We start from the raw sequence: 26,139 nt of genomic DNA, 5'->3' as shown, positions 1-26,139 counted from the left end.
TTAATAACCCTTCAAAGGCCTGTAAGTGTTCAAAGAAAAGGAATAGTTGCACATCCCTCATTTTAAATTAAAAGCTAAATTAAGCTTAGTGAGGAAGGCATGTTGAAAGCCAAAATAAGCTGAACCTCTTGAACCAAACACCCAAATTGTAAAAGCAAAGGAAAAGTTATTGAAGACAATGAAAAGTGCTCCTCCAGTGAACACACAAATGACAAGAAAGCAAAACCGCCTTATTGCTGAATAAAGAAAGTTTTAGCAATCTAGATAGATTAAACCAGTCACAACATTCCCTTAAGCCAAGGCCTAATCCAGAACAAGGCCTTAACTGTCTTCAATTCTATGAAGCCTGGGTGAGGTGAGGAAGCTTCAGAAGACAACTCTGAAACTAGCAGAGTTTGATTCATGAGGCTGAAGGAAAGAGGCTACCTCAACATAAAAGTGCAAGGTGAAGCAGCAAGTGCTGATGGAGAAGTTGCAGTAAGTTATCCAAAACTCTAGCCACGATCACTGATGAAGCTGGCTACACTAAAGATTTTCAGTGTATATGAAACAGCCTTACATAGGAAGAAAATGTCATCTAGGACTTTCATAGCTACAGAAAAAAAGTTAATGCGTGACTTCAAAGCTTCAAAGGACAGACTGACTCTTGTTATGGGCTAATGCAGCTGGTGACTTTAAGCTGAACCCAATGCTCAGTGACCATTCTAAATATGCACAGTCCATAAGAATGATACTAAATCTACTCTGCCCATGCTCTAGGAATGAAAACACAAAGCCTGTATAATAGCACATCTGTTTACAGCACAGCTTACTGAATATTTTAAGCCCATTGTTCAGACCTACGGCTCAGAAGAAAAAAAAAATAAAAAATTGATTTCAAAATAGTATTGATCATCAACAATGCACCTGGTCACCCAAAAACTCTGATGGAGATGTACAAGAGTAATGTTGTTTTTGTGACTGCTAATGCAACATCCATTATGCCATATTGGCTAAGCAAAAATCTTATTCCACTGCCAGGGCAAAAAATCCTTATCATATCTATCCAGTGAAATATACCTATATTATGGCCGAGTTATCTCTGTGGGCTGTTTCCCCTTTTTCTCTCTTCCAGTTGCTATAGTTTGAATGTGTACTCTCCATAATTCATGTATTGAAAATTTCCCCAGTGTTATAGTATTGGAAGGTGTGGCCTTTGGAAGGTGTTTAGGTCTCAAACCTAAACCTAAACCATGATGGTGGAGTCCTAATGAATGGATTAATGCTGGTACAAAAAGAGCTTGCAGGAATGTGTTTTATTCTCTTCTGCTGTGTGAGGACACACAGTTCATCCCTCTCTTGCCCTTCAGCTTTCTGCCATGTGAGGACACAGCAAGAAGGCCCTCATGAGATGTCTACACCTTGACTTTGAAATTTCCAGCCTCCAGAACTGTGAGAGAATAAATTTCTATTATTTTTCAATTACCCAGTCTGTGGTATTCTGTTATAGAAGCACAAAATGGACTAAGACAGAAACTGGTACCAGAGAAGTGGCATGTTGCTATAACAAATACCTAAAAATGTGGAAGCAGCTCTGGAATTTGGTAATGGGTAGAAGCTAGAACAGTTCTGAAGATGAATGCTAGAAAAAGACTGTGTTGCCATGAACAGAATATTGGCAGAAATATGAACAGTAAAGGCCATTCTGATGAGGTCTCAGACAGAGATGAGAACAAAGTATTGGAAACTGGGGGAAAGATCCTTGTTAAAAAGTGGTTAAGCACTTGCCTGAATTATGTCCATGTTCAGGACTTTACAGCAGGCAGAACTTAAGAGTGATGAAGTAGGATCTCAATTAACGGTTTTTGCTGTCCACATGCTATTTTCCTTCTATCACTGAATACTGGCCTTATTACTATTAATTATACTGGTCAACTGCAAGTTGCTAGACCCTGAGACAGTCTGTTCAAACAGAACTAAAGAAATTATCCAGAGATCCTAGTCTTAAAGCTAGATGCAGTATTTAAATATTTTAGTTGTCTTCTTTTATTAAGGGACAAGTGGCAAATGCATCGAAAGTTATAAGCAAAAAATTTACACGACAGGTGAGGGCATTTTTTTCAAGGGCATGTATACAAGGGAGGACATGTACGCACACTAGAGGACTATAGTAAATGTGTTTTGCTCACCCAGCATCTAATTCCTCTTTCCAGGGTCACAGTATCTTCTCTTTTCTCCAGTGAGTCTAACCATTGTGATTCTCAGGCCAAAGGGTTTAGACATAGCTGACCACACTTTCTGTTTCTAGTTCCAGTAGTTAGCATCTAATCCAGATACAGCCTATCATCATACATCATCTCCGTGACCACGGGATCAGGGATGGGGAAATGATTGGAATCATTCAACGAGACACAATCCTGGAACTTTTGCTAGAACTAAGGATAACAGAAGTCTTTATGTTTGGCTTCCTGAACCCAAGTGAAAGAAACGTCACAGAGCTCCACATGGAGAAGGCCTACATGAGAGTATATATGTACCTAAAGAGAATATACTTCCAGTTTCAGTGCCTTAAGTATGAGTGGAGTTTCGGTCTCATGCAACTGAAGAATAGTGAAAATTCTAGTATTGTCATCCTTAGTTTGAACTTGAAAAATTCCAAAGTTATAATTAAATTATTTGTCTAAATTCACACAGCTATTACTAGGAGCACAGATTCAACACTAGGTAGGTTTGCTCTTTTCACCACACCATACTGCCTCTCAAGGAAACAGTCCAAAACCTCTCTATGCTTTATAATTATCTGTAGCTATAAGATAAATCCTTACATGGGGTGAGTATTCTAGTAACATCTGTAGAAAGATCGAAAATGGAAGAATCACATGCCTTCCTGCTTTCTGTCCCATTCCTGCAACAGTTTGCCTCTTGTCTAGCATAGAACATTTCTACATTATTTTTTATAATGTAGATTGAAGGGCATGCCTATCTGTTCACCATCTTCATCCTCTTTCAAAATCCATGATATTATTGTATGTAATAGCAAGCTAAGACATTCAGATTTTAGAATGCCAGTTCCAGACACAGGGTAAACCAGGCTCCAAAATACAGAAAAGAAATCAGAAACTTAAAACAGGCAACCACCAAAGTCTAGCTACTATATTGTTATGATTAATTGTGAAATAGTCACAAAAGCAAACCCCTATTATCCCAGAAGTTAGGACACTGCTGTTTATGTTAACATTTTAAGATATTTGTCAGAACTATATTAACTTCTAGAAAGTAGTAGCTGTTAATAAACAAATTCCTTTCAAATATTATTGTTGAGGGTAGGACAGAAGGGATGGAGGACAGGATTTATGAATGTAAGATTCCTGACATTTTCAAGAAGTCTGTCTAAAGACCATGAGAATTTTTGACAGAGCTGGAACACTCAATGAAAATGTTTCACAAATTAACTTTTTTTTACCTCTAAGGCATGGTGGATTGATTCGCATCAAGATCAAAGACTCACTAAATTCAACATTCCATTGTTAAACTTACTCAAAAATGTCTGTTTTCTAGCTAAGATCCACCACCTTCTCAGGCCTCTTTATTCTCTCTCCACTTCTAGCAGCTGGCTTTCTTTATCAGGAAATTATTTTAAAAAGAAACATTCTATACCTTCACATAATTTATAGCATAGGACAATCTCAAACAGAACAAAGCCAAAGCAAAATATAGACACAAGACAGCCAGGAGCATGAATATGTTAGGGTCTTGCTTCTAATAAGAGGAAGTAATCTCAGCAAAACTGCAAATATTTCAACATAGACCTTTAGAGTCGCTCCCAAATAGCGGAAACTTCTATTAAATCCAGGACCATTAATAGTTTACTATATTTAGACTTTTACCATTCACATTTATTTCAGGTTTAAAGTATGAAACACCCAAGTTCAAATCTCAGTATCATTTTATAACTGGGTCTCCTTGGATAAATGATATGACCTAAAATTGGTTCCAGATCACAAAAAGAACATGCAAGCCATCAAATTCATAAATTCAAAAGAAATGTACAAAAGTGCATCGCACTTTTAGCAGGCACTAAAGAAATGTTGGTGCCACCACCATTGTATCTGAAGCCATATAATTTACTAAAAGACTTAAGACTTATATTGACAGAAACTATCTCTACCTGAGAGGTTAAAATGTTGAGGAAGGGAGAAAAAAGAATTATATAAAAACAAAACAAAAAATGTGTGTGTGGGCCGGGCGCGGTGGCTCAAGCCTGTAATCCCAGCACTTTGGGAGGCCGAGACGGGCGGATCACGAGGTCAGGAGATCGAGACCATCCTGGCTAACACTGTGAAACCCCGTCTCTACTAAAAAATACAAAAAACTAGCCGGGCGAGGTGGTGGGCGCCTGTAGTCCCAGCTACTCGGGAGGCTGAGGCAGGAGAATGGCGTAAACCTGGGAGGCGGAGCTTGCAGTGAGCTGAGATCCGGCCACTGCACTCCAGCCTGGGGAACAGAGCGAGACTCCGTCTCAAAAAAAAAAAAAAATGTGTGTGTGTGTGTGTGTGTGTAGGAGAAAGAAATTGGCTTCTTCCTTTGTAAAAAGTTTCTATTGTATATAAATCTACCTAAAGATTCTTATACATCATCCCCAACATAAATGCTTATAATTGAAATACTGATCTATCATTAACTAGATAATTATATAGTATCATATTAATTAGTTATATTGACCTATAATTACCTATTGCCATTTTTTATCATTAATAATTATCTGAAACAACATCATTTAGTTCCCCTTAATTACGCCACTATAGCAAATTTATTAAATATATAAAAAGTAAACAGGCATCACAAAGTAATGGTACTTAGCCAAATATATACATTTGGAGTAGATTCAGAATGGATGGCAAATGTGATAGTGACTGGATTTTCCATATTAGAAAGTCCATCACACACTTATATATTGAAACAAAGAAAAAAGGTGATACCTGAAAATATTTCCTTTGCTCCTAGTAAATCAAAGTTTGTAAAATCTTAGTGAAAATTTAAATAATGGTTAACCTATATAAGAAAGTACATAGAAAGCATGTAATTCTAAAAAAAATTCAAGAGAAAGTCAAGACACTGTATATTTTCTTTTTTTAAAATTTATTATTATTACTTTTTTTTTTGAGATGGAGTTTTTCACTCTTGTTGCCCAGGATGGAGTGCAATGGCACGGTCTCATCTCACTGCAACCTCCACCTCCCAGGTTCAAGCAATTCTCCCACCTCAGCCTCCCAAGTAGCTAGGATTACGGGTGCGCACCACCACACCCAGCTAATATTTGTATTTTTTTAGTACAGACAGGGTTGCACCGCGTTGGCCAGACTGGTCTCAAACTCCTGACCTCAGATGATCCCCCCACCTCGGCCTCCCAAAGTGCTGGGATTACAGGCGTGAGCCACAGTGCCCAGCTGATACCATATATTTTCATAAAACAAGATGTGGTATAGCTGCTAGGGTGGCTACTGACACATTTGTTATCAAAACTGAACACTGCAGTCAGCCACTGTGGCTCATGCCTGTAATCCCAGCACTTTGGGAGGCTGAGGCAGGTGGATTACCTGAGGTCAGGAGTTCATGACAAGCCTGACTAACATGGTGAAACCCCATCTCTACTAAATACAAAAAAATGAGCCAGGCATGGTGGTGCATGCCTGTAATCCTAGTCACTCAGGAGGCTGAGGCAGGAGAATCGCTTGAACCCAGGAGGTGGAGGTTGCAGTGAGCTGAGATTGCACCATTGCACTCCAGCCTGGGCAAGAAGAGTAAAACTCTGTCTCAAAAAACAACAACAACAACAAAAAAAAACCCTGAACACTGCTAGAAGAGTCAAATGCACTTTTCTTTGTATAATGTGAAATTAACAAGAGAGCCCCATCAATCCACAGAAGCTCGGGAAATTCTCCCAAGCTGAAGACATCCAGAGAGTAGAAAGGACACATGCTACAGAAGTGTTCAACTCCACGGAGAAAACATCCAAGAAACAGCAGCATACAGAAAAGCCTTAGAGCGACCAAGGACTAAACCTTGTGACAATGCAGGAAGCTTTGTGATTAAGCCAGAAATGCTCTTCTATTCCGCAAACTATAGGACAAAAGGGGCAAGAATAAGAACCTTGCCTGTAAACAAATAATGTAATGCAAAGTTGTCTGGTCTTCATTTTAGAAGCAAAACAATTAATAGCTTTAAAGACTCGAGTCCTACTTATAGGATTGTACGAGTCTGAAGGGATCACTTAAACTTTTCCACTAAATCTAACTACACTTTACGGAGGTGGCTGTATCCTAGATTCACAAAGGTTTCAAGAAATACCACTTGCAAATATCAAAGGTCTACTGAACATAGTTTTTCTAAGTCTTCACTTAGAACTGTATATTATATGTGGTACTTCCACATAGGATGACTGATTTAAAAGTAAGCTCTATTCATAGTAATGCAAAGATACTTTTCTGACTGAGCCATTGCAAAGAGCATTTTTATATTCTAAGTGCCTAGAAAATAAAAATTCTAGTACTGTTTCCACTTTTCCTAAAACCTTAAGTTCCAATACAGAAATAGCCTTTTTGCAAGTAAAATGATTTATACTAGAAAACTAATTTCCAGTTTTCTACAATTAGTGTTATTTCAGTCACAATAAAGACTGAGGTACTGTTAGCCAAATATTTTAAAATATTAAGTTATTCTAACTTTTAAATGTAGGACTCTTATTAATTACATAAAATTTGTGTAACAATATTTTCATCTGTAGCATTATAAGAATGATAAGAAAAACTAGTGGGACATTCACTTCAGGAAAATGTGGAAATAACTTGGGTCCCAACTATAGAATTGTAAGGTATGTCTTCAGTATTTGTTACTACCAATACTTAGACTTTTTTTTTTTTTTTTTTGGGACAAGGACCAAAGCACAGTGCTGCAATCATAGCTCAGGCCAAAGCACAGTGCTGCAATCATAGCTCAATGCAGTCTTGAACTCCTGGGCTCCAGGAATCCTCCTGCCTTAGCCTCCTTAGTAGTAGTACAAGCACATGCCATCACATCTGGCTAACTTTTTTTATTTTTTTTGTAGAGTGGCGTCTCATTATATTACCTAGGCTGTTCTCAAACTTCTAGGCTCAAGTGATCCTCTCGTTTCAGCCTCCCAATGTACTGTGATTACAGGCATGAGCCACTGCACCCAACCCACATTTTTTAATGACTCACTTTCTGCAATAAATCAGAGTAAATTCAAGTTTATACCCATAATGATGTCACTCTCAATCATCTGCATTCTAATATGCTTTCTTGAATAGGAGAGAGACTGAATTAGAGCTTGCATGCTAGAAAACTGCACAGTGGAATATGTCACACATGTAAATATCTTGTACCTGGATGGGAAAAAATATGAGAAACACTGACTTGAATCACAAAAATCTGTTTTACTGCTGGATGAGACCATATGGACTCTAGTTCAACTCCTAACTCAGTTCAGTGCTTGTTTCTCTACACAGAATAACTATAGGCTGGTCTGCCCATTTAAACTGTATGTTCTTTAAGAATCGGAACCCTATATTTAGAGAACACACAAATCTAAAATAGGGATATCTGTAAAATACTGCTCCTTAAAAAATAATCATATGTTTCAGTAGGAGGTGGAAAAGACACAACTAATATACAAATAAGGGTATTATTAAATTTAAAAATAAAGTTTAAATTTTAAACAGATTGAGAAAATGTGCTTGCAGGGGCACTACTTAAGAGATTTAAGACAGTAACGTGTAGCTAATACCTGTGGTTTAAATGAAAGGAATTTAGGGCAACCATTCAAAAACACATGATCATCTAGGGAAAAAGAAAAATAAGTCAGGAATCCAGACAAACTGGAGATATTTTGGGGTTAAAAATCATTTAACGTAAATTTATAATTATTTCTACTGAGATATAATAATATAAGATTTATAAAAAGAACAGCTAATCTGAGATATTTCTAATTGTTTTATTTGTATAAATGCCAATGTCATTCAACTTAAGTAAATTTAATGTACATTATATTTTAATTTCTTATGTCTGAAACAAGGACTTTGTGGATGGTATAATAAACACATTAATACGAGAAGAAATAAAATCAATGTTATCATGTAAAGAACTGAATACAGAAGTTGAATACTTCCTAAAGTCAGTTCAATACTTCCTACATCTTACCTACGTTGCCTCATTTCTTCTATGTAACAAGCTAGTGCAGCAATTTTACTATCCCTATTGAATAGATGAGAAAATTATAACTTAAAGAGATAAAATAACTTGTCCAAGATCCCACAGAAGAGATTATCTGACTCTAAAATAAATGGCTCTTCTTTTCCCAGATTATCTGACTCTAAAATAAATGGCTCTTCTTTTCACCACACTTTGCAACCCAGCAAGGAACACCTACATAAAATGTCCAGTCTTTTAATACCTACTAAAAAAAGTGACAATATCAAGTTTATAATGAATGGTGGTGATGAATAGACTAAAAATTAGTAATTGTCTGATATGAATATTTTAAAAATAATTACAAATCATGCATGACATTAAATTTTTTAAAGCTGAATTATGTAATATCCTCCAAAAATGGAGAAATCTGAAATATTTATTGAAAAGAACCAAGAAAACTTCGTTTTACCTAGATATTTTGAATTCCAAAGAAAAAATATGGCCCCATATTTTGTCAGCCATACAGCAGTTTTATATGGTAAACTAAAATATTTATACTTACAGAATAAGAAAAAGTAACTGCTTGGGTGTAATTCCTTTGTTCTGACTCTAATCTGTCCTCTATTTATTCTTTTCCATTTTTTTCCCCCAGATCTAGGAGCCCTCTACTAATTTAAGGTAACAGCCTCAAGTTCAAGAACTCTTACAAATTTTGATGTGAATGCAGATACACTGAAATGAAAACCATAAAGTCTCAATAATTGGTAGAGTGTTACAGAAGAAATCCAAGTTTGTTAGTTTCCAAATCATTAACTATGGTAGAATGATGGGTGACTTCATTTTCTTCTCCATACTTTTCTGAATCGATTGTAAGGCATTTAACATTTATAATCAAATAAAAATAGGAAAGAAAAGGAGTAAAAAAAGGAAGGAGGCAGGGAGGGAAGGGAAAATTGGAGCCTTGATTTTAAAAAATCCAGTTGTTTCTGAATTTACTGAATCTACAACTAAAGTTCTAAAACTGTGACCTAATTGTTTTTTTTAGTCTATCAATAGCATGATAGGTTAACCATACATAAGCATAACAAAGACAAATGAAATCTGGAAAAACAGTATAAAGCAATCCAGAGATCTATAAATTCTGAGACATAGCCCTTAATATTTAAGAAATTACTATATGAATGAAGGAAGTATGAAAAACAGATTTAGGGTATGCAAAAACTAAAAAGCAAGATTCAAATACTTAAAGAGGTGTGCAGGAATTTCCCAGGTATAGAAAAATCAGATATACAAATGTGTGAATTTATACCCATTTCACTTACTCCTTTACTATAAATTGAGGTTTTGTATCAAAATATTCCTCAGAACCATGAGACAACACCCAAGATAGTTGAGTCCTATTGAAATACTGACTTAAATCTAATTACTTCAGTCTCCATGAAGCAGTTCTACTAAAACAAATTCACATTTGTAAGCTTTTTCTATTACAAAAATACATTCTTATTCCAAATGAACAGACATAAGATTGACCCAATTTATCAAGTTTGTTACCAAATTTTACATAACTGATAGTCCCTTAGACTTCCCTCCAAAAGATGTTTATTTATAAATCAAGTACAAAACTATAATCTGTTTACACAGGAGTCCAATTTTGAAGCAAAACTTTTATTTGTATAACAAGTTCATCAGATTTCCTTTTGTCTGATTACCAAAATGCAGTTTACTCATTTGGGCTTTAATTACAAAGATGATGACTTCCTACCTCACTCACAAGATTGCTTTGAATAGTCTCATGTAATTAAGTTAGTATAGTTTTAGTAAGTACAATTCCCACTTACAAACAAAAATAAGCACCTTATAATTTGGTGGTGTGTATATACACATATACTATATACTACATACACATGTATATACATATGCTGGGCTTTTTGTGGTTTTTTGTTCGTTTTTTTTCTGTCTTTTTGAGACGGAATTTCGCTCTTGTTGCCTAGGCTGGAGTGCAATGGTGTGATCTCCCCTTATGGCAAACTCCACCTCCCAGTTTCAAGCGATTCTCCTGCCTCAGCCTCCCGAGTAGCTGGGATTACAGCCATGCGCCACCACGCCTGGCTAATTTTGTATTTCTATTAGAGACCGGGTTTCTCCATTTTGGTCAGACTGGTCTCCAACTCCCGACCTCAAGTGATCTGCCCACCTTGGCCTCCCAAAGTGCTGGGATTACAGGCATGAGCCACTGCGCACGGCCACGTATGCTGCTTTTTAAGCTTGATCATTTCAGTTCCTCTATTCCTTAATGTTTACTGTATAACAGTAGCCTTGAAATCGCTATTGCTAAATACATAGGTGGTGGGTTCAACTCGACTCTTCTGCATTGTTTGAAATTTTTCATAGTAAAATAGGTGAGAAAAAACTGGTAAATTTGAAATGTTCACAGTCCAGAGTTACAGTAACATCTAGATCAAAGATGAAATGTAAGTGATTTGTCTACCAAAACCTGAATTCTTTCTTCTGAACTAATGACATCAACCTTTGAAGTAGTGCAGAAGCTGCATCAACTTGACACTATATAGTTTTAGATGATGTATATTTAATGCTATCAACAATCAATGCAGAAGAGAAACAGATCTTCACCAAAGGTCTTTCAAAGATGAAAACAGAAGTATGCCTATGTACTCTCTTAATATATTACCAGCATCTTTGGAAGCATAATTCTCTTGGCTCAAAAGTACCAGCAGAAAAGCTTTCCTGGACTACAAAAAGATACACTCTGCCTTCCTGACTGACAAACCTGCAGCTATTCACAAATGTCTTCTTAAAGGCAACATAGGTATATATACCAGGACTACAAATACTGCGCTATAGATTTTACAATAGTTTTTTTTAATCCTATTCTCATTCCACATATGAATTGAAAAGTATTTTCTAATCTTTAATCATTAAAATAGTTTTGATCTATTCTCTTAATTATTTTTCCATTACACTTCTATACATGGTGACTTCATCTGAGAAATTTATTATCTTGAAATATCTGGATAAAAGGAAAATGGCAGTACACTTTTACAGCAGTTTATGTCAGTGATAGTGAGACCACCATTATACGCAACTTCTGAATTAAAAAGGTTAAAAAGTTTCTTTTTTTTAACCATAAGGCGAAGGAAAAATGTAAGGCTAACAGCCTTAACAAATTATTAGATTTTGGATTGCACTACAGTGGATGGCAAAATCACAAACGTACAAAGTGCCCATCTCACAGTAAAGTCCTCAATTTATGCAAGAAGTACCCTGTCCCTACCAACACAACCCAATGAGCGTATTCAGAAAGTCGATGCTAAGGGAAACTGTAAGGCAGAAAGATGACCCCTGAAGGTGCCTCCAAACATCTCCCCAATTCTAACCGGCAAAGAGACCACAGAGCAGAAATTACCAACGACAACACTAGCTTCACATTTAAGATCTCTTAAGTAGACTCTTGGAGGACGCCTCTGACCAAGACCGGAGGAGAAAGATGAGTTAGGGGATAAAAGCGGGAGAAAGTGACAGGCGGAGAGCTGGGGAGGACCCAGCGGGTCAAGGGAGACTGCGGGGCTCCAGAGGCAGGAAGGGATTGGGGGAACACCAGGGGTTGAGGGTGCCACCCCAGCGGGAGGGCGGCGCCCAGGAGATGAGTGCCGCAGAGAAAAGGGGTGCGGGTACAGGCCAGATTGGGCGGTGCCCAGAGTCCCTCCCAACCCCGCCTCACGCCTAGCAGCCCCCAGACTCCGCGACGGGGCGGAGCCACTGCGCCCGCCACAGCCCGTTCGCGCGGGCACCCGCCCCCTCAGCCTTCGGGTCCCAGGATGGTGGTGGGAGGGGCAGGCCTCGTGGGGCTGGGTGTGTAGCCCGGCCCAAGCCCCAACCAGGAATGCTGCGCTGCAGGCGGGAGGATGGGCGGATGACCCTGCAGCCAGGGACGGGGGTTGGCGGGGGCGCTGGCTGAGGGCGGAGGAAGAGCCTCGGCACAGCCCCGAACGCTCGGGCCGAATCCCGGGTGCCCCTCTGCTGGCAGGGATTGTTGCCCCCGCTCTAGGCTTGCCTTCCCTCCTCTTACCCCCTTCCCCCGCGTTGCCCCGGGCAACAGCGCCTACCGCCGGCGGCGCGAAACGCACCTACCTAGAACCTGACAAGCCGGAGCCCCTCAGACTCCGGAGCCAGTCACCACCCCGCGTCACGGGGGCTGCCACAGCCAATAGGAGCCACTGTCACGAACCTCTGCAACCAATCCCGCTGCACTCCGGTCTCCGGGCACCCTCGAGGCCTCAGCCAATGGGCAAGAGCGGAAGGCGGGCGCAGCCGCCAGGCCCTCAGTCCCCTCCTCCACTACCTCCCAGGAGGCGGGGAGCGGCCGATTGGCCCGGGCCCCGAAGGGGCAGGACTTGGGCCCTAGGCTGGGTGGGCGCACGCTTAACCCGGGCTGCGGGCCCTGGGAGTGGAGGCGCGGAGCTGCAGCCGCAGCCTTTTGGGCTCGTTCACCAGCCCGGGTGGAGTCCCGAAGTGTGCGCGTTTGTGCCGCTCTCCCCGCCTCGGTAACCTGCTCCTCCCTAGCCGGTGTCCTGGGCTGCCGGGGTGAGATGAGGCCGGAGGCGGACGACGGCGTCACAGGAAACTTTGGGAGGCTCGCCTGGCCGTGGCCGGGAAGTGGCCGGATCGGGGATGATAAGCTGAGGCCGCCTGGAAGGGACTACTCGGCGGGTCGGCAGCCGGAAAGGAATTCGGAGAGTGGGGGCGGAGGCGTGATTAAAATGTTAAGTGTGCCCGCAGGGCGCTGGACGGTCCGCAGAGCTGAAATCTCCAGGAAGGGAAGCCGCTTTAGGGCCGCGAGGCCCCCACCCCTAAAATAGGCACTTCTCAGCCTCAGAATTGGTCACTTTTTCCTGCACGTTCCCACATTTTACTTGCATCTGTTATTAACGTGGATTGCTTTAGAATGGTTTTCAGCAACTCCAGTTTACTCTGAATCCCTTAAGGGCAGGAACTGTCTTTCAATCAATCCTGTACTCCCAGTGCCTGAGCCTGCCTAAAAATGTTAGAAACTCAATGCTGGAATTGTAATGGATGTTTAAAAGCATACAGCAGGTCCTGGGAGTAGCCCCCTATAATAAATTCTTACCTCTTCGGGAGTCTAGAATGCGTGGAGAACCCAAACGGGTCTGCTCTTCAGTGATGGCCGTTTCTGAAGCGTCCTTCACCAAAAGAATTTGGTGAAAAATGAGTAATGTGAACTACAAGATTATTACTAGGTGATCAGTAACAGTAGGATAGGTATTCGTCATTATTCAGGGTGTGACCCTCCCATGTTCCTGTAGTAGGCTTTTTAAGGCGGTGTATCTTTCGCATTGGTTAAACCACATAGCGTCAATGCCGTATTTCCCCTCCCTCTCAAAAACTGAGTTATGTAGGAGCCAAAGAAGAGTGGTGAATATTTTCTCTAAGCAGGGTTGTTTATTTAACCACAGAGAACAGCCCTACACATAGGAACACATAAATCTTTAGTCGGACTTTTTTGGAAGTCTACTGTTTTAAAGCTAAAGAAACAAAAACCAACATAAAAATTTTAAATAAGAGGTTTAATTCTCCCTGTTGAAAATGGGGGATGAGATTTCCTGTCCCTTTTTCTCCGAGCATTTGTCTTAGAAAACTAAAGTACTTTCTTAATTGTTAAGTACTTTCTCAACTCTTTGAAATGTGTATAAATCCATTTGAGGACTAGATAGGTCTTGTCAACTTTTGGATCAGGAATGTCTCTGGAACCTGGAAGCTTTTTTCTTTCTTTCTCTTTTTCTTTTTTTTTTTTTTTTTTTTTGAAATACTGCACATATCAAGGGAGTAGCATGCCTCCCTATCTCCCAGTTTCCGTGAGAGCGTTGGAGCCTAAATTCGGTGAGCAACTTGCTCCATGTTGCAAAATTACCTTCCGTCATAAAGACAGGAGAAGTTTGTTTTTCCTCTAGATGAAACCAGTTAACTAACACAGACGGTCACCCCAATTACTAAGTAAAGATGAATTATATCTGACACAAATGTCAGGTCCTCTTACTTGAGGACTAGTTATTGTTCATCTTGAAAACGTGTATGTAATGGGTTGTATATACTTGGCTATATAAAAGGGCAAGATTTCTGTCTTTGCAATCTCTTAGCAAGTTGCCTGTGATGTGCATCACAGTCTGGTTTAATGCTTATTCAATAATAAAAGGGTTTTGTCTACTAACGTTTGTGGAGAGGATTTCTGGGTTGGAAGATTTTGGTTTGTATATTTTTCCAACAATGCCTATACCCAGAATGTTGGTATGACAAAGTTAAGGAAAGTAATTACTTCAGAGTTTTTAAATTGTTCTCTAAAATGATGGTTAATGTTTGATATATATTGCATAGTAACTGTTAATGCACAAACTATGGTTCTGTGAGTAAACTTCTTAAAATAGAAGTTACTTTTCTGTGAACATTAAATGTTATAGTATACGTAATATCAATAAGAATGAAATGAATGAAAATTTGTGCATTAGTTAGGTAATGCCAAAATACAACTTTGGAGATTGCTTCATGACTGAATACCTTTCCCAAGAACCTTAGGATTTCTCCATCTCTATACAAAGGGAATCAAAATGTCAAAAGATGTGGATGATGAATAAGTTATTATATAATTGCAGAAAGTAGCTTTCAATAAAGGTATGGTAGAAATAGAGCTGTTTGATACACAACATGTGTGTGTTTGTGTTTTTAAGGAACCCAAATCTAGAAAAACAGTAAGAATCTTTCCATATCTACAATTGTTCTCTGAGTTCTTACCTATTCATTCCAAAACCTTAAAAGTTGTCTACCATATGCCAGTCATTGTGCTAGGAAATGCAATTGTGAAAGAATGTACTTGAAGTAAATGAATGTGACAAAAATCTATGCTGCATTTTTGAAGCAAACAAAAATATATAGCAAATCCAGTTTCACGTTTTTGCCTCTGTTGGAATTATCACATTGCATTGCAACACATTTAATAAACACTTTGTGTCACCTTAGTATATATTCCATGTTCTCAAATACCAAACTTTGTTCCAAGAGCATTACTTACTGGACAAATGAAAATAATAATGTGGACATCAAACCTAGGTTGGTAATAAAAAATGATTGAAAAGCTTTTCACTTTTTCTGATTAGCACCATCCATGCCCCACCCCATCTCTCCACCTCCCTTTTTTCCTGTTTAAAAGTATGGACTGCAAGAGGAATCTTGGTTGTGTGCCATCTTAGTTCAGTAGTTCCCATACTTACCCCTCCCTCTTTTTCTTCATCTGTGTCTCTTTTCTGCCAACTCCTTTGATTTGTGACTCTGCTTTCTAATCCACAATTCATAACTAACCATACACACATACTGCTCCTAAAATAGAAATCATGGTGAGGTATGCAATATGGAAACCATATCTATCCTTATTCTATACATGCTGCTGTGTTCGTTTTCAGTAGATACATTTTTTTTTTTTTTTTTTTTTTGAAAATTGTTCTCTTGAATGAATACTGTTTCTCAAGGTCACATTTGTGTGAAATTTTCTTTAGGACTCTTGGCTTTCCAAATTTCAGATTTTCAAAATGGCTTAATAGTTTCCTTTTTTTTTTTTGAATCTGTGTCAGGAAAATAGCAGGGTAGTCGGCAGGGGAGGGAAGAAAAGAAGATGAAGTAGAGTTGAAGTAAGAAAACATCTATTCTGTCTTCAAACTAGATGTCAAATGTATTAACACCATCTCCCAACCATCTTTCCTAGCCAGCAGGTGGCCATCCTAGTACTCTAATTAATATCGGTTCTCCTGTTTCCCTGACCTGCTCGCCATTAAGAAATCCACCAACATTCATAATCAAGACATGCCCTCTCCAAAATGCCCCTGGATCACTAAAGGCCTGTCCCCCCCCTTTTTTTTTTTTTTTTGGCATAATGACTTTTCTTTTTTTTTTTTTTTAAATTATTATTGGCCTGTCCCTTTTTAAGCCATCCTTTTCTCAGACTTTTTTTTTTTTTTTAATTTCTTTTTTAAAACACAGTCTCACTGTTGCCCAGGTTGGAGTGCAGTGGTGTGGTCTCAGTTCTCTGCAAACTCCGCCTTCCAGGTTCAGGCTATTCTCCTGCCTCAGTCTCCTGAGCAGCTGGGATTATAGGCATGTGCCACCACGCTCAGCTAATTTTTGTATTTTTATTAGAGACGGAGTTTCACCGAGTTGGCCAGGCTGGTTTCAAACTCCTGACCTCAAGTGATCCACCTCTCTCGGCCTCCCAAAGTTCTGGGATTATAGGCATGAGCCACCATGCCCGGCCTTTTCTCAGAATTGACCTGTCCTTTTCCTCATCCCCTTATCCCTGTTTCATTGTGGCTTCAGAGTTAACTGTAAAATGTGTATGCCTGTGTGACAGTGCTATAATAATGAATTTATATGTGTGATGTTGTCAGAATCACATGAGGATATTTTCAAGAAGAGACTCCCAGATTAACTCCCAAAGATTCTCACTTGGAAAGGCAAAAAAGTCTGTATGTTTGGCATGAGACCAGTGAATTGTTCAACATGGTGTATTGAACTCAGGCATTTATCTCTGCTCTGTCCTGAAAACCCTTGATACAGCATAAACACAGGTCCAGGTGACTCAGCCTCCTGAGCAGCTGAGATTACAGGCATGTGCCACCACACTCAGCTAATTTTTGTATTTTTATTAGAAACGGGGTTTCACCAAGTTGGCCAGGCTAGTTTTGAACTCCTGACCTCAAGTGATCCACCTCTCTTGGCCTCCCAAAGTGCCTAGGTCCAGGCCTAGGGATCTCTGAGGGGGCATGGTTGAGAAAAGAGGCTGTAAACAACAGGATTGCTTGAAAGTCTATAAAAGGAGTAGGGATACCCTACTTCCCCACCAAGCAGCTAGGTAACACACTACTCTACCACAATCCAGAGACAACAAGGTTTACTCCTTAGAGTCATTAGAGAAGTTCTGATCTTGAAGATACAGAGACAGCTGAATATTACCTAGGAGAAAAGTGCCTTCTGCACACTGGGGTAAAGGGAATACGTGAAAGTCTACATACTAAACTATAAGACTTCTCCTCTAAGCTCCCATAATGACTGTATTCAGGTTCCTGTCCCTCAGAGAAGATCTTAGAGGATTCATTTTTGGGAAATTGACTTGCCTGAGGAAAAGTATTTTTATAACTAGTGAGTACTGAGGGTTTGGGGGGGGGGGGGATTTTCCAAAATGGACAGATTCCCTGCCCAGTCACGTCAAAAATAAGATCTGCCAATCCTTAAAGAAGTAACAACAGGATGCTGTTTTTCTAAAGAAAAATTCAGAGAGAGAAACGAACTTTGAAAAGTTTAAAAAAAAAAAATTAAAATTCAATACCAGATGATAAAATGAAAACGAGAAGTCTCAAAAGAAAAACAAAAAGACAAGCAGTTGAAAAATATGAGAAAAAAAATGTAGGATCAATTCAGGAGATCAAACATCTAATCTACAGAAAGAAAAAAGGAGATGGGGGAGGGGGCAAAATTATCAAAGAAAGACATTTCCCCAGTACTGAAGGACCTGAGTTTCCAGATTGAAAAGGATCTGATGAGTGGCTTGCAAAATAATGAAAAAGACTCACACAAAAGCACTTAATCCTAAAATGTCAGAACAACTGACATTTTTTAAATTCCCTAAATGCTTCAGATAAAATAACAGAATGCAGACAAAACAGCAGACATGAGAACAGAGAAAGGCATTGGACTTCTTAACAATGATACTGAAAGCTAGAAGAAAATGGAGCAATATCCTAAATTCCAAGGAGAGATGATTTACAATCTAGGATTCCCAATAAAACCAACCAATCAATGAAGTCTAAGAGTAGAATAAAAGTATTTTCAGACATGCAAGATCTCAAAAAGTTTTCTTTCTATGAAATCTTTTCTCATGAAGATACTTAAGGGTGTTTTCCACCAAAAAGACGGCTTAAAATGAGAAAGACTGTGGCAGGCCAGGTCTCACTAGCATAGGCCTCCATAACAACTGTTTTAGTACTGACTACGTGGTTAAGTTAAATATTAAAAGCCAGTGCCCTTATACAAAGGCTGAAATGGAACAAAAGTCCACCAAGAGTTTTGCCTAGGCCTTTCCTGGGCCTTAAAACATGACAAAAATAACAAAATTCTTAACAGGATTCATTTAGGATTAGTTAAGTTTTATTGGAGATCTGAAGAAACTCTCCAGGCTTCCACAAACAAGTTTATTGGGGGTCTGAAGGAACTCCCCAAACCTCCATGATTTAGCAGGAGACAAGAAGGGGTAGTCACCCCAGTACCTGGACCCATTTACATTAAGAAAATTTACTGAGGCGCCAGAGAAAGGTCTTCAGGACTCAGACCTTAGTTATAGATTAAAAGAAGTTAATCACTGATATCTTTAGATGAATGCACACTTACACATAGACATATAGCTTAGAAGGTATATAAGCTCAGGAAAACTTTGTAATTTTGAGTTGGTCTGGCGATAACTTCCAGGCCTTCTCCCTTTAACCGATTACAGATATAAAAACTCTCTTCCTCCCCAGTTCATCTGCATGTCATTATTGGGCGACGAGAAATAGCAGTCCGACCCCCAACTTGGTCCAGGAAGAAGATGAAGACATGGAATAAACATTGGAGAAAGGAAAGAGGAATATCCAGGATGATATCAGAAGAAATTTCTAGGATAACAGTTGTATCACAGGCCTAAAAGGCAGCCAGTGTAGATTGAAGCAAGAGAATGGATATCTCTGGAACTGATGTCTCCAAGAAAAAAAAACACAGTGGGGTCAATAGAATTTCTGATGTATTTCATCATATGGAGAGATGTATTCCCATTCTGACCAAATTTGTAGATGACTTATGGGCAGGCATATAAGAAATGTAACAAATGGAAAATAAAGCAATTATTAACCACAGGAGGAAAAATTTATTTTAAAAACAGAAACTTTATAAATGTAATCATAGTATTTCATATAGGTTAGTCTTAAAATTTATTGCCTAATTATCTTAATCTAAGCACCAAAATTGACTAAATCGAAAATTATAATATTGTAGTTTATATAATATTATAGAACAAGGATAAAGGAAACTGAGTGGAAGTAATGTGAGGGAGCTAAGTCGTCTTCTTCCATAGTAGGAAGTCAGCAGATAATTTCCAATATTGAAAAATCAAGAAAAAGTATTGTGAGCATGCTTCATGGTAGAAAGGGTAAACAGCAGTGTTAAGAGTAGAGTTCAACTGTCAGATGGTGATGGGGACTGAAGAGTAACAGTGATTAGGGCTGGGGGCTGCTTTTTAGTGTTATAAATGAAGATGTTATTTCACTTGTATTGCTTTGATAAAAACAGACTTAAAAAAAAAAAAAAAAGATCTGTAGATGAGTCTGTTGCACGGCCAGGTTTGAAAGCTACTGAGAGGAAAAATAGAGCAAGGAACATCTGTCCCCATCACTGCAGATAGAATACACATTAAAAAGAATATGCCTCTTCTATGTAACTGACATTCTAGAGGGAGGAAAAAGGGCCAGGCATGGTGGCTTATGCCTATAATCCCAATACTTTGGGAGGTCCAGGTGGGCAGATCACTTGAGGCCAGGAGTTGGAGACCAGCCTGGCCAACATGGTGAAACCCCATCTCTACTAAAAACACAAAAATGAGCTGGGCGTGGTGGCGGGAGCCTATAATCCCACCTACAGAAGCTGAGGCAGGAGAATCGCTTGAATCTGGGAGGTGGACGTTGCAGTGAGCTGAGATTGCACCATTGCACTCCAGCCTGGGTGACAAAGTGAGACTCAGTCTCTAATAAAATAAAAATAAAATAAGATAAAAAGAAAAAAAGGATATGTCAATTATAATAATGTTTTATCTTTGCTTTCTAACTTAGTTCTTCACTCAATGAATATTTCTTGAGCACTATTATGTACCAAAAGCACTGTTGAGACGCTCTGAAGATACAACAGAGAGCTGCTGCGGGGACAGGGTCCCTTCCCTGAAGTCAAATGGGACATACAGACCATACGGAAGAAAAAGGATTAACAGACAACCTACAGATTGTGATAAATGCTAGGAAGGAAGTGAATAGAATGACATGAGAGAGAATAAAAAGAACTAGAAAGAAGGAAACAACTAAGCTACAAGTCTTAGAATCACAGTTATGTAGTGGGAACTTAAGCAAATCGCTTAGCCTTTCTGAGCTTCAATTTTTGCATTATTAATTGCAGGTAATAATTCCAACCTCACTGGTTCTTATGAAGATTTATTAAGATGGAGTAAACGAGGCAGGGCATGGTGGCTTACACCTGTGATCCTAGCACTTTGGGAGACTGAGGCAGACAGATCATGAGGTCAGGAGATGGAGACCATCCTGGCTAACATGGTGAAACCTTGTCTCTACTAAAATACAAAAAATTAGCCGGGCATGGTGGCGTGGGCCTGTAGTCCCAGCTACTCCAGAGGCCGAGGCACAGGAATCGCTTGAACCCAGGAGGCAGAGGCAGAGGTTGCAGTGAGCCAAGATTGCGCCACTGCACTACAGCCTGTCTACTATATATTTAAAAAAAAAAAAAAAAAGATATAGTAAACGAAAGAAACCAAAAGAATTTTCAATGGATAGATTCCTTTTCAGATATAAGGTATTTACCCTTAGGGAGCCATTGTCACCTCTTAATTGGTTTCCCTGCCTGCCACGCTAGGGCTCTGTGGTGCACATTGTCCACAGTCAAGTCACCTAACTATTATTTTCATTTTGACATTCCGATCTTCAAATGCTTTGGCTTACAGGTATGTCTAGTTTCTCAACCTTGGCTTCAGAGACTTTTATAAACCTACAAGCAATTTATCCAGACTTATCTCCCACGGCGCAGTTACCTGTCCCTCTTCCTCTCCAGCAATAGAATACTTTATGCCTCCGCTTTTATTTATTTTCTAATTTACATACAGTAAAATTCACTTTTTGCGTGTACAGTTCTATGAATTTTGACCAATGCATAGCTGTGTAAATATCACCATGATCAAAATGCAGAACAGCTCCAACTCCCCTCCCTACAAAATTCCCTCATGCTATTCCTTCATAGTCAACCCTATCCCCACACAACCCCTGATAACCAGTGATCTGTTCTTTGTCACTATAGTTTTGCCCTTTCAAAATGTCATATACATGGAATCATACAGTATACAGCCTTTTAAGCCTGGCTTCTTTCACTTACCATAACGTATCTGAGATTTGTCTGTTATTGTATTTGTCATTTTTTTTCATTTTATCAAAGTGTAGTGTTTCATTGTTTGTTTATCCATATCTCAGTTGAGGGACGTTTGGTGTTTTCTGTGTTTGGGCAATCATAAATAAAGTTGCTATAAACATTCACACACAGGTTTTATTGTATGAACACAAATTTTCAGTTCACTTGGCCAAATACCTAGGAGTGAAATTGGCAAACCCATGGTAAGTGCGTATTCAGCTTTATAACTGTTGTATTATTGTTTTTTTTCTTTCTTTTTTTTTTTTTTTTTTTGAGACAGAGTCTCACCCTGTCGCCCAGGCTGGAGTGCAGTGGCGTGATCTCAACTCACTGCACGCTCTGCCTCCTGGGTTCAGTGATTCTCCTGCCTCAGCCTGCTGAGTAGCTGGGATTACAGGTGTGCGCCACCACACCTGGCTAATTTTTTGTATCTTTAGTAGAGACGGGGTTTCACCGTGTTCAAGACGGGCTGGTCTTGAACGCCTGTCCTCATGATCCACCTGCCTCAGCTCCCAAAGTGCTGGGATTACAGGTGTTAGCCACTGTGCCCCACTGCTAAGTATATTTTAAAACTATAATTTGTCATTTGGATTGATGAAAAAGCGTCATAGAAGAGAGTAGGCAAGGCCAGTCGTGGTGGTTCATGCCTGTAATCCCAGAATTTGGAAGACTGAGGCAGAGTCGAGAACAGTTTGAGGTCACCTGAGGTCAGAAGTTGGAGACCAGCGTGGCCAACATGGCAAAACCCTGTCTCTACTAAAAATACAAACGTTAGACAAGTGTGGTGGTGGGCGCCTGTAATCTCAGCTATGAGAATCGCTTGAACCAGGGAGGCAGAGGTTGCAGTTAGCTGAGATGGTACCACTGCACTCCAGCTTGGGAGACAGAACAAGACTCGGTCTCAAAAAAAAAAAAAAAAAAAAAAAGAGAGAGAGGAGGCAAAATATGTATGTCAGTAGTTTGTATCTGACATGGTTTGGCTCTGTGTTCCCCCTGCCCCACCATTCTCATTTCGAATAGAGTCCAGGGTGGTACCTGGTGGGAGGTGATTGGATCATGGGTGTGGTTTCCCTCATGCTGTTCTCGTGATAGTAAGTTCTGACAAGATCTGATGGTTTCACAGTGTTTAACAGTTCCTCATATGCATACTTTCTCTCTCTCTCTCACCTACTGCCAGCTAAGAGAGCTGCGCCCCCTTCCACCATGACTGTAAGTTTCCTGAGGCCTCCCCAGCCACGCAGAACTGTGAGTGAATTCAACCACTTTTCTTTACACATTATCCAGTCTCAGGTATTTCTTTATAGCAGTGTGAAAATCGACTAGCAGCATATCTGATTGCATTTCCAATTCTAAGTTTAAAAGAAATAAATTAAGATTATATTTATATAATATTATCTACTTTATTTTATTCACTCTGGTTTTTACTTCATTTTATTTCTATGGTCACTTTCAAGAAAAACAATTGAACTTGTTCTTACCTGAAACTGATAATCTACTTTGTAACATCATGATTGTCAATGAGAAGAAACTGAACAAGTGAAGGTCCCTAAACTCTTTATATTAAAAAACAAAATTAGTTCATCATAAAGTATTAACCTGGGAGATTTTCTCCAAATAAGAGAGATAGAAATTATGTTCTGCTGGTCTTCCCTTTCCATCATTATAATTTCATTGTTATTTAGGAATTATGTTTCATTTACACAAGTAAGAATTACTTTCTAATTGGATTTAATGGGCTTTTGTTTTTAAGTAAATACTTTGAAATCTATATTGCCTTGTACCTTTGTTCATTTTCTAAGTAGCACTTTAATATTAAATGTCTAACATGTATCAGCAGTAAATTTTCCATTTCAGCAGGGAAAGAGATATTAAACAATTAAGTTAGGAGGGCCAATTCAGTGCTAAATTCTATGTAGCAAAGTAATGTGGGAAAGATTGTGTGTTGCTAGGTGCAGGGAGGGACCTTACTAACATCAGATGAGGAGTCTGAGAGAAGCCCTCTCTTCAGAAGGTGACAATTGAAATAAGACTTGAAGGAAAAGACAGAGCCGATCTGGGGGCAAAGTGTTCTAGATAGCAGTTACAGATTACAGTCCATGTATGCCCTGAGTGGGGAATGATTCAGAATGTTCCAGGCACAGAAAGAAGATCAGCATGACTGGAGTTAATGAACCAACCGGAAAGGAAACAGGCAGATAAGCTGGCAATTGATCAGGGCTTTATGTGGTAAGAGAAAGATTCTGTGTTGCATTCTGACTGCAAGGAGAAGCCAGCACAGTTGTAAGCAGGCTTATAACATGCTCAATTTTACTTTTTAAACAAAGATAATTTATGCTGCTGCATGGAAAATAAATTGTAGGATAGCAAGAGGGGAAAAATCAGGAGGCTGCTGAAGTGCTCAAGAAGGAGGTAATAGTGATTCCTGTCACAGTAACAATGGGATCTAGAGAAGAGAAGAAACTCAGGATATGTTAAAGAATGTTTTCATAATTACCTTGCTATTGGAAAATAATAGATTCTATTATTCTATTCTATTCATTTTTTGGTAAAAAATGAACATAATTTTACCAAAAATATTGTAGATTTAATTCGACTCAATCCAACAATGATTGATTACATAATATATCCCAGGTTTTCTGCCTGGTGTATTACTCATACAGTATCCCTGCCCTCCAGAAATGCAGTATTACATTTGCGAAAATATCTGTGGTAATGAAATAATCTCCAATAAAGAATAATTTTAAAAATGTATTTTTAATAATGAAACTCTAGGAAAAGGGATCTGTACTTGACTCGCTCTTTCTCTCTAATTGGTTAGCATTGGAAGAGATTCAGATACCTTTGCTTTTTTGTATATTGAAAATTCAGAGTTATAAATAATCATTGGGAACTCTGGAATCCAATGTATAAAATTAAGACACAATATTTCTTAAGCAATCTTTAGAAAGAGGCTCTGCAGCATGCTGTGGAAAGAATGGAAACTTGGCATTACAATATGCTCCCCGTCCCCAAAACGTTATGCTGTTGTGTGCTAAACTGTGCCCCCCCACCCCAATTCATATGTTGAATCCCTAATTTCTCTACCTTACAATATGACTATATTTGGATATAGGACATTTGAAAAAGTGGTTAAGTTAAAATGAGATGGTTAGCATGTGACTGATTTCCTTGTAAGAACAGGAAATTGAGACACATAGACTCTAGGGATGCTCACATACAGAAGAAAGATGATGTGAGGACACAGAGAAGGTGCCCATATGCAAGCCCAGAGGCCTTAGGCAAAACCAATCATGCCAACACCCTGATCCTGGACTTCTAGTCTCCAGAACTATGAGAAAATAAATTTCTGTTATTTAAGTCACCCAGTCTGTGCTACTTCATTACAGCAGTCTCAGCTAACTAATACATATACCAAGGCATTTATTCATACTCATAATGTCAGCTCAATAATATTTTTAATATAAAAGAAACATCATCTTTTAAGATTGGAAACAAATGAAAACAAAGCAAAACAGAAAAATTAAGAAATGAATGTAATAGATGTGTCCAGCAGTATTAGACCAAGCATCCCAGCCATAGTAGCATGATGCTTGCAAGGGGCAATGTCAAGGGATGATAACATGCCACTGAAGGAAAGTTATCACATACAAGCTAAAATCAGACAATGTTAGAGGCTTAGTGTATTAGAGGCCACTCTAACAGTCTCAGTTTAATTTATTCACCTTTTTAAAAGCCCTATCTCCAAATACAGTCACATTCTGAGGCACTTGGCTTCCATATATGAATTTTTGGAGGACACAATTCAGTCCATAACACTTACACCTTGGGAGCTGAAGTACCTTTTTTTGTTCTTTTAATGTTCATGGAAGAATATGCTTTTCTTTTACAAAACTTGTCCTGTTTTTCTTCCCTGAATTCGTAATATTTGCTGCATAGCCTATTACCACAAACTTAGTGGCTTAGAATAATACTCACTTATTATCCCATATTTCTGTAGGTCAACAGTTCGGGTGACATATAATTGGGCCCTCTGCATCGGTCTCACAAGGCTGCCATCACGGGTTCCACTCAGGCTATGATCTCACCCAAGCTCCAGGTCTTCCATACTCATTCAGGCTGTTGGCAAATTTAGTCCCATGCAGCTATAGAACTCATGGTGGCCTTCATCTTCTGCAAAGCAAGCAGATGAGCAATTCTCTGCCTTTGAATCTTTGTCATACAAAGTAATGTAATCATGGGAGTGAAATCCCATCATATTCACAAGCTGTGCCCATATTCAAGTGGGGGAGATTATACCAAGTGTGTGCGTCAATGGGCAGGAATTTTGGGAGCTGTCTTACATGTGTGGTGTGGTTTTTTTGTTTGTTGTTTGAGGTGGGGGTCTTGCTATGTTGCCCAGGCTGGTCTTGAACTCCTGGGCTTAAGCGATCCTCCTGCCTCAGCCTCCTGAGTAGCTGGGATTATAAGTATAGTGCCACCCTGCTGGGTCTCTTGGGGGCCATCTTAAAATTCTGCCTATCACAATAAGATAATAGAACAGTAATTATAATTATAGTCTAATACATAATTTCATAATTGAAATTACATAAGTAATTTCAATGTGATGAGTTTAAAAGTGTGTGTTAGGAATTTTCTGGTGGCAAATGTCAGAAACCCAACTTAAGCACC

General features: G+C 39.1%; 1 protein-coding gene across 1 annotated transcript in view; it reads right to left on the bottom strand.

The window, feature by feature from the left end:
• Window positions 1-12,403, bottom strand: part of FER (FER tyrosine kinase) — a 408,129-nt gene extending 395,726 nt beyond the window's left edge. The window contains exon 1 of the mRNA XM_023212257.2: window positions 12,337-12,403. The gene's annotated coding sequence lies outside the window, so the exon portion shown is untranslated. The remainder of the gene's footprint in view (window positions 1-12,336) is intronic.
• Between the last annotated feature and the right edge of the window lie 13,736 nt (window positions 12,404-26,139).

The sequence above is a fragment of the Piliocolobus tephrosceles genome, chromosome 4 (genome assembly GCF_002776525.5).
Source record: "Piliocolobus tephrosceles isolate RC106 chromosome 4, ASM277652v3, whole genome shotgun sequence".
Classification (NCBI taxonomy): Eukaryota; Metazoa; Chordata; class Mammalia; order Primates; family Cercopithecidae; genus Piliocolobus; species Piliocolobus tephrosceles.
The sequence above is the reverse complement of the archived record's forward strand: the minus strand, read 5'-3'. Positions and strand labels throughout refer to the sequence as shown.